At 25.3% G+C, this 9962-nt stretch overlaps 1 non-coding gene across 1 annotated transcript; it reads right to left on the reverse strand.

Annotated features, from left to right (window-relative positions):
- Positions 1 to 7945: 7945 nt before the first annotated feature.
- Positions 7946 to 8072, reverse strand: LOC113787324 (small nucleolar RNA SNORA69). Its single transcript, XR_003473831.1, has one exon. It is a non-coding gene; the product is annotated as a small nucleolar RNA SNORA69 (small nucleolar RNA).
- Positions 8073 to 9962: the final 1890 nt, after the last annotated feature.

A 9962-nucleotide genomic window follows, 5' to 3' on the forward strand; every position in this document is an offset into this window, starting at 1 on the left:
ATACAGAAAATAGTTAGTAATAATTGAAATATAACTATGTGTGCACACTTAACATCAGTCAAATACAGAAAAATATTACATCAATTACGTACACGCCACTTAAAATATTATTTTTTAAATATTACACTAAAAAATATTATTTTTAGAAGAATATATAAAATAATCAAATATAATATTTGTTATTTATATTACTTATTTAGTAAAATATGCACAAGATTACACACACATGTAAAAAAAACTAATCATAAAATTAATCAACATATATTCTAAGATAATTTTAACACCAAATTAATTATTTAAAATCCTATTTTCATTATTAAAGTAGTTTATTATAAAAATTGTGGTGTTAATCACATGTTAATGAGTCTTGAAATTTAAGTTTTGGAAAAACTCCGCCATGATAAGTAATATCAGGAATGAGAGTTATAAGTTATATTTTACTTATTTAATTAAAAATTAATGAATTTTTTTATGAAAACTTTATAAATATTAGTAAGTTTTGGAATAAAATTAAGAAATGATACTTAAATCAATTTTATTTAGACTGCACTGTATTATAGAAGAAAAAAGTTTAAAGTGTTCTGTTTTTATTTTGAAAAAATGTGATAACTTAAATAACTCAGAAAAATTCTTTTTTCTCTTAAAGAGTTTTTATTTATCTGCTGCAAATTTTTATAAAAATATGGTATAAATTACTATATATATTATTTTGAGATTTACGATGTCACATCTCTTATAGTCATTCAAATTCCTGTTTAATTAAATAATAATAGTAAAAATTATAATTTAAATATACAAAAATATTTTAGCAAATTTATATATAAAAAATTATTTTAAAATTTAATCTATATGGATAGTGTCAAATTACCTTTTATAGTGTGGATAGGGTTGGTAGCACGTATATGCAGCAAATATCAATTCAAATATTTTTAAAATTTTTATTAAAATAAAATATAAAAATTTCAATGGAGAAATAAGTAAAGTACCAATAAGATTCAATATGTTTATATAGTTCTGATTAAAAAGCTTTTAACTTTTTAATCCTGAAAAATGAAAGAAAATTAGAAATATTAAATGTACAATAGAGAGTGGTTAATAACAATAAAGTTAAATTATATTCGTGTCCTTTAACTTAATTTCAATTAACGTTTTAGTTTTTTATCTTTTTTTTCTTCTCAATTTGATCCTTTATTTTAATTTTACGCGACAATTTGATATTTTATGTTTTAAAATATCAACAATGTTATCTTTTTTTTATAAATAAAAATACCATTTAGTTTTTTTTTTTTTAAATAGTATTATTTAATAAAAATACATTAAATATATTTAAAGTTTAATCAAAGTAATTAAGTAATATAGAGTGCTTATTTGTGATGCATATAAATATGTGCATTGTGTGTGTCTGTTTATATGTATGTGTTTAATTCCTCTTGTTAGTCCCAACATTTTTAGAGTTTCAATTACAAATATCATCATGAAAGCAGGAAACATTTTCTTAACTATTGGAGTTTTATTTGTTCTCTTCAGTCTCACCTACGGATATGGTATACCTATCACAACTTATTATTATTATTATTATTATTATTATTAGAATTGTTTTTTTTTCTTCATCTGATACATAATTTTGTCAAAGAAATTATAATTTATGTTATCTAAAATTTGAATGAGTTGTGAAATAATTTGATGTCTATAACATTTGTAGTTGATCCCTCGAGCTTATGTCGGGAAAGTATAACGTTGGATGGAAAATGTAGCTCTTCTCGAAACTGCATGGAAGAATTCACACCTGATTATGGAGAAATAGTCCCAGCTCAGAGTTGTTCTTGTCTAGATGATGCTGAAGATACGCACGTTTGCACATGTTGTATTAATTGTGCACATGCACATGCCCCTAAAAACCATTGTTTCTAATATGCACCTTTCGAATTAATAAAAAAAACTCATATGTAATCTATAAATCATTGAACGAACTATTGATATATATTTTCATAATAAAAAATAAATTTCAGTTGCTTATGTCCAAATAGAAATCAAAGTTTAAGTTTAGAATCAAAATATATAAAATTATATCACAAGTTTAAGAGTATAATATTAATTAACATCAAGGAAAATTAAAAACTAATTAACATCAAGGAAATGAATAGAGTTGCGACTCATAACATAAAAACTAATTATCTATTATTTTATTGTTTTAACAATGAATTATCTATGAAATTTGACTAAAGCTATGTTGAATTATTCTAGAATGATTAAGAAGTGCAAAATGCTTCAAACGATATAAATTTTCCTTTTGTTCGTGTTCTGTTTAAAGTTAAACTATCACAAATTTAAAATCATAAACATGTTGATATAAAAATTTCAAGGGATAAATAAGTTTAATTCCGATAAGATTACAATATTTTTATATAGTTTGATAAAAAAAGTTTTTTTTTATAAATCTTTTTAATCCCAAAAAATAAAGAAAATTAGAAATGATAAACATGCAATGGAGAGTGGTTATAATAATTTAGTAGAGATCACATTAATGCAGCCATCCATCCTTTCTTAAGATGATGTTGAAATATTTGAAACAAATTTCTTGTGAGTATCGTTGCTTCTATTTTTTACTATAGTTTCTCATTGGTTGTGACACTCTTTGTGTGATTCTTTTTGGTTGCTGCTCTTCTTATTGTTTACGTTATTTGACATTCTCATAGCAACACAATAGGTGAAAGTATTAAACTATTCTCTATTTTGAAGAAGAGTTCATCTATGTTGTAATACCTTAAATTTCTTAATAATATATATATAAGTAATATTGTAATTAATTTTCCTTATACATGTTTGTGTTATAATGTAAAATTTTATATATATTTAATTTAATTGTTAATATAATTCTGATAAAATGTTGCTTGATTTTTTAATCCCAAAAAATTCGAATTTTCAATGTTGATTTATACTTTTTTACTTAATTCAACCTTCTAATTTTTTTAATGCTTTTTTTCATCATATTTAAGATATTATAAACTCATTCCTTACATCAATTTAGATTCTTTTTTAACAAAAGATAAATTAAATATGAATTTTTAAACGTTTGATGTTTAAAAATGTATATTTAATTTATATTTTATTTAAATAATATAAGTTTTTGTATAGTAGATTCTTATAATATTCTAAGCATTTGTGAAAAAAAAATTATAAATTTTTTTTAATATGGTGCATATGAGATGACTTAAAAGAAAAAAATCAAAAATGAAATATAGAAAAAATTTAGTAACTAAAATGATAAAAAAAAAAAAAAAAAAAATTGTTATCAACACTATAAATAAAATATTGAAATTTTACTTAGACCAAAAGCGTATTCAACCCAGATTTTTACATAAAAAATATAGTTATTATAATATTCAAAACTAATTTAAGTTTTGACTTGAATAGTAAAAAATATTCATATTTATGATCTTATATGTTAAATAATATAGTTTTTATTACTAAGGCTAAAACGAACCAATATTCATTGCATATTTTTTACTAATGTATTCATTGTATTATAAATTTTGAAATAATACTGTCATATGAATTGAGAAATAATATCATTATAAAATGCATCTAAATATTTAAAATGAAATTGGAAAATAATTACGTGATTATTATTTAATATTGTTGTTTGAATTGAGAAAGAAAAAAAAAAAGCATTCGTATTCCTTGTATTGTATGATAAATTGAGAAATAATCTACTCATATTTTTTAGATAATATTTTGATACGAAGTCAAATTGAAAACTTTTTTATATTTTGTTACATAAATCATTGTAACGAAAAATCTAATTTATATTATTATGACATCTTTTTAACAAATAAAAATAATTTACACTAAGATTTTAAGTAACACGATTTTATTTTAATGTTATTTACATTATCATTGTTATACAAACAACAAACTATGACAAATGTTATCATGTTTATTTTGAACGAATAAACTAAAGGTTTCATATTCCAACGGAAACTTTTTTTTATATTTTTCATTAAACCTAAAATATAATATTTACCTAACAATATTTATATTTATTAATTAAATTAGATATTACGAATTTTTTGTATTAAAATTTTTGACTTTGAATAAAATGTCTTGAATTCCTTTCGCTAGAAACATATTATTTATGGTGGTAAATGTGAGATGATCAATGTCACACTAAAAATCTCAAAATAATATATATAATAACTTATATTAGATTTTAAAAATAATTTTGTAGTAGATAATAAAATTTGTTGCTAAAAAAATAAAAATTGTAACTAATTTAGAACAATTCAACATTTACTCCTCGATTAAAACAGTGTAATCTCAATGAATTCGATTTAACTATAATTACTTAATTTAATTTCCAAACTTACTAATACTTGTAAATTTCTCAAACAACAGACGTTTCTAATTAAATAATTAAACTACAAATTACAATTTTTATTTCTGGTATCATCTATGAGAGCGAAATTTCTTTCAAACTTATATTTCAAGACTCATTAATATATATATACTAACTACGATTTCGCAAACGCAACACCGTCAAACACAAACAATGAAGGAGGTGGGTTTTGAAATTATATATATAATATAAATAAGAACAACACACAATTAGTCATACAAATATTCATAAAAAAAAAAAAAATATAATACTATAAAGTCAAAATCACTCAAGAAAAATTAATACATATCATCTACCATTAACACTTTCAAATGATTTAAAATTAAAATTCACGCTTTAAAATTGATTTTTTTTTCAAAGTTAGCACCTCTAATTTGTTTCACAACCAAAGGAATTAAAATTAAAATCCACAATTTGAAATTCACTACCATCAACATTTTCAAGTGATTTTTACTTGATAAAATCAAATTATGTGCTCATATAAAACTTGAATGTTAAAATTTTATAAACATTTTTCAAGACACAATTTTTAATTGATAATAATATCTATAAGATTATCCTAATCATAAGTTTTTTTTTTACACATGTCAACTTAAAATCAAAAATAAATTTTTTTTAGTCAAAATTAAAACTTTAGACGTAATAGATATACTTTCTATCTAAAGGAAAGTTCAGAGAGAAATATCAAAATAATAATAATTTATATACAGTAAAAGTCAATACTTAAGCCTTAAACATATAGTTTATACCCAAATCAATTTTTCAATCAATTAGATATTAGATCAACCATTTTAAACAAATTCACATCAAGACTAAATATTTTAGAATGATTTAAAGTCAAAACCAAACTTTTAAACAACAATGCCAAAAAATAAAACTAACATTTTAAACTTTGAAAATACTAAATGGATTCAAAGGAAAATTAAAATCAAAATAATAATTATATTAATTAATCAGGTTTACTGGTTGAAATAACTTCCTAAATTTTTTAGGGAAATCATAGTAAATTTTTTGCACAATAAATCACATATAAAGTCTATCAATCAATAATTAGGATTACCTATGAAATCAATAAATTATAACATATAACTAGCTAATCAAAAAATTATTTTCAATTATTCACATGAAACAAGATAGCATAAAGTCATAGTTAGACAGTCAGGCCACAAGTCCACTCAATAAGTAAGTAACGTAATCAAATCAACGGTTAAAATTAACTAAAATCTTAATTTCATGATTTATTTAGTCACTTAAGTAGCACATTATAATTCACAACACAATCGGAGTAAACAAACAACAAATAGTTAAATAATAACTTCACAAATCATGTTTGACTACACAAAAGCATATAACACATAATACAACATAATAAAAAAATTTAATAGTGAAAATAATTAATATAAATAAACAAACACAACTAACATGACTAGTATTTGACTGACTCAAAAGACATTTGATCCACTCAGCTTACCACTAATATCACACCCAAAACACAAAAATAACATATATAATAATTTATACTAGATTTTTAAAATAAATTCGCAGCATATAAAGAAAATATGGTGCCAAGAAAATAAAAACTTTTGTAACTAATTTAGGATATCACATTCCTCAAAGTACACATAGAACAATTCAAATTTTATTCTTCAATTAAAACTGTGCAATTTCAATTAACTTCATTTAACTATAATTTCTTAATTTAATTCCAAAAATTTACTAGTACTTTTCAAACAATTAAAGTACACATTACAACTCTTTTTTCCGGTATCACCTATTAGAACGAAATTTCTTCCAAACTTAAACTTCAAGACTCATTAATCTATAATATATGCAGTTCCGCAAACTCAAAGCCAAATCAATCAAACATAAACAACGAAGAAGTTGAGTTTTGAAATCACATTGATAATATTAATATAAGTAAGAAAAACACACAATTAATCATAATAAACTCATATCATCACACAAACATTCCTAAAAAAAAATATCACATTATAAAGTCAAAATCACTCAAGGAAAATTAATACATTACACTATAACATCAAATCATCTATGAGAAATTATTATCGCATACTATACATATTAATCACAACAAAACAATCACAAAAGCTATTGCTTTTCAATAACATCAAATACCACACATTTAAGGAAATTAAATCAATCAACACCTTATAAATTTTCTATTCTACATTTTAATCTCATAATTTCTATATTTGAACATTAATTAAACGTTCTCTTACTCGTTATCTTATTTCGACACTTTCACACACGAATACGAGTCAATGAGCAAACAACTTTTCTCTTTGATTCCTTGTCCTTCAATCGATCTAACTCAACAGTTTATGGTAAACGTCAAAAATAAATTATGAGAACACACTCAGTTTTGAAATTGAGTCAAGCAAACTTACCCTAAATCAAAAAATAATCAGTGGATAATATAGCCAGTTCACATGGTTGTTTTGACGTTGATTTCACTCAAATTGGTGAAGATAACGAAGCAAAATAATTTCATAAATGGAGAAGTTGGATATTTTAGATAGAAATTGATATGATTAAAAATATGAAAAAATGTATTTAATTGACTAACTAAATGAGTGAAATAACATACTAAAATTTAGACAAAAACAGATAAAAGTTTTAGTAACAATTATCGTTTATCGATAGCAATTTTCTTCCATTTTCCTCCAAGTGTGGCTGTTTTGTGCTATGAATTGTTGTCCCGCTTCCCTCTCTTTCTCCTATTCTTTCTTCTTATTTTCAATTAATTTTTTATTATTATTTAATTAAATTTTACTCTTACAAATGAGCTTAATCTATAAAATATATTTTATTCTTTTCTTTCATTTTTTAAAATAAAACCATCAATCATTAAAACTAATTCTTTTAACATGTCTTTAAACACAATTTTATTACTAAAATATTACTAAAATTTCAAAACTAATATTTTATAAAAAAGTAATTAAAGTAATTAAATTTTTAAAATACATTAATAACCAAAACTCTTATATTTAATATAATAATTACAATTATTACTATAATATTTTCAATCACATAATACTATCATCTTTATAGAATAATCAAAATGATAAAATAAATAAATATAACATCAATAATTTATATTAATTATTAAATCACGATAAATATGTAAAAAATCATCATTCCATAAGAAGTATATAAAAACAAAGGAAATCAATCACAATATTAGTAATATCTCAAAATTATTATTTACAAAATAAATAACTAAAAATAGAAAATATTTATAAATAATTAAAATATAAATATATAAACACTTAACATTAGTCAAACATACAAAAAAATATCATATTAATTACGAATGCATATCACTACGCGAAAAAACGAATTTTACAGCGCTTTTTTTAAGCCATTTACAGCGCTTTTTTTAAAAAAATAAGCGTTGTGGAAACGAGCGCTGTAAATGATACAACAGCGCTTTTAAAAAAGCGCTATAAAACATGTAAATACAACGCGCGCTTGTTATGCACATTTTACAGCGCTTCTTCACAAAAAGCGCTGTAATATGCACCCCATTATATGAGTTATGGGTGTGCATTTTACAGCGCTTTCTCAAAAAAGCGCTCTAAAATGCACACCCATAACTCATATATGGGTGGCATATTACAGCGCTTTCTCACAAAAGCGCTGTAATATGCCCACCCATAATTTCATATATGGGTGTGCATATTACAGCGCTTTCTCAAAAAAGCGCTGTAAAAAGTCCACCCATAATTTCATATTATGGGTCTACATTTTACAGCGCTTTTCTTGTACATTTTACAGCGCTTTCTCACGAAAGCGCTATAAAAGGTGCACCATTAAAGCGCTTTAGAACAACATTTTACAGCGCTTTGTAAAAAAAGCGCTGTAAAATGTGTGTTTTTTTTTTTAAACGCTGTAAATTAATTATTTGAAATGAAAAGCGCTTTTTAGCTTTTTATGGCATTTTTTAAAAAAAGCGCTGTCTTTTATCTTTGTATCCAAAATTATTTTTGATCCAAAATCACTTCACAAATAGTATATCACTTCAGAGACCGCATTGATTGCAAATAGCACCCAATGTGCCCTACAACAACAAAAAATTGGTTAAGCAATTTTGTTTATAGACAACTAATAAATTAAATTCTCATCAATTAAAAAAGATAAAATTACGTACCCTGAATTATATGGTGCCAAGAACAATTTATCACTTTCTTTATTTCTTAAAAACATATCTACAATGTAGTGTTTTACATTGTCTGGATCGAGTTTGAACATCGACATCTTATGCGGAGACAAGAATGAGTATTTATTTGACAGTTTCCTCGTGCACACGACCTTCTCGTACAAAAACCTTCAATGAAAATTTTAAACTAGATTAATTACCAATACATTTAATTAATTACAAATAAATGCAATTAAAAGTATTTTTTACCTTATGTACAAGCTGATTACAGTAACACTCAGCTCCTTATGTTCGAGAAGATCGTACATTTGCTCCTTTTCGAGGTATTCAATATACTCATCTCCAAAGATGTCTTGATTCATTTGTACAATGGGCGAATCGTTGCTGCTGCCCATGTTCCTTTTTATTTGGATGTCAAGACACGCCCCGTATTTACCAAGGCGTGGCTGACTTTTATTAGGAGCAGCAGCAGCAGCGACCGATTTTCCCCGATCCAGATTTTTTGTTGCTGCAAGTTTTGCAGCTTTATTACCCTCCAGCCTTTGTAGTTTGGCAGCCCTATTAACCTCCAATTTTTGAGGTCTGCTGCCTTTTTTTGGCTGTAGGGGTGGTTTATTTATTTGGACCTACAAAAATGAGGTAAAATGTTAGTTTATTGAATCTGAAAAAATAAAAAACCTTAGGCAATAAATGTGACAAACCTTTTCGGGAGATGTAACTGATTTGTCCTTGGGAATCTTTTTTTCGAGGGCAACAAGGTGTGTGGGCCATGCCACGTAACTGCCAATAGCGTCGCTTAAGAACTTCATATCTCCATCGTTGTCCGGTATGGGCAACGGTGCAGTTGGTTCGAAAGCAACCGTAGGCGATACTTTGACATGGCCCGCGGGGATCGGAATATTGTGCAATACTTCTCCCGAAGTATTGTGCAATATTCCTTTTCCCACCTTCCGTTGAGTCGGCGAGGACAAGTATAGGACACATGTAGTGACACCCTACATCAATAGTTAAAACATAAGTACAGTTAATATATAAGTTTGTTTAATACATAAGTAATTACATAAGCAAGTAAGTAGTAAGTAATTAATTACCTCGGGAATACTCTTCAAACCGACGTTGCAACTCCCGGTTTCACTCTCCATTTGTATTTCAGGTTGGAGCTGAACCGGAAGTTGCTTGTCTTTATTCGTATTCACCAAGAGTGCCACTTGCTCCGATAAGATTCTGAGCTTCTCTAATACTTCCTCGTTGGAAGGTTTTTGGCGCTTCTCTTGAGGAAAAAAGCTTTTGGGAGTTACGCCAAATCCTTTCCCCCTCACTCGACCGGAATACTCAGGGACATTAAACACTTTCCCAAGAATGTCCCTGCACGTATCCTTGTTGCCCTCT

Source organism: Cicer arietinum, chromosome 2, assembly GCF_000331145.2.
Source record: "Cicer arietinum cultivar CDC Frontier isolate Library 1 chromosome 2, Cicar.CDCFrontier_v2.0, whole genome shotgun sequence".
NCBI lineage: Eukaryota > Viridiplantae > Streptophyta > Magnoliopsida > Fabales > Fabaceae > Cicer > Cicer arietinum.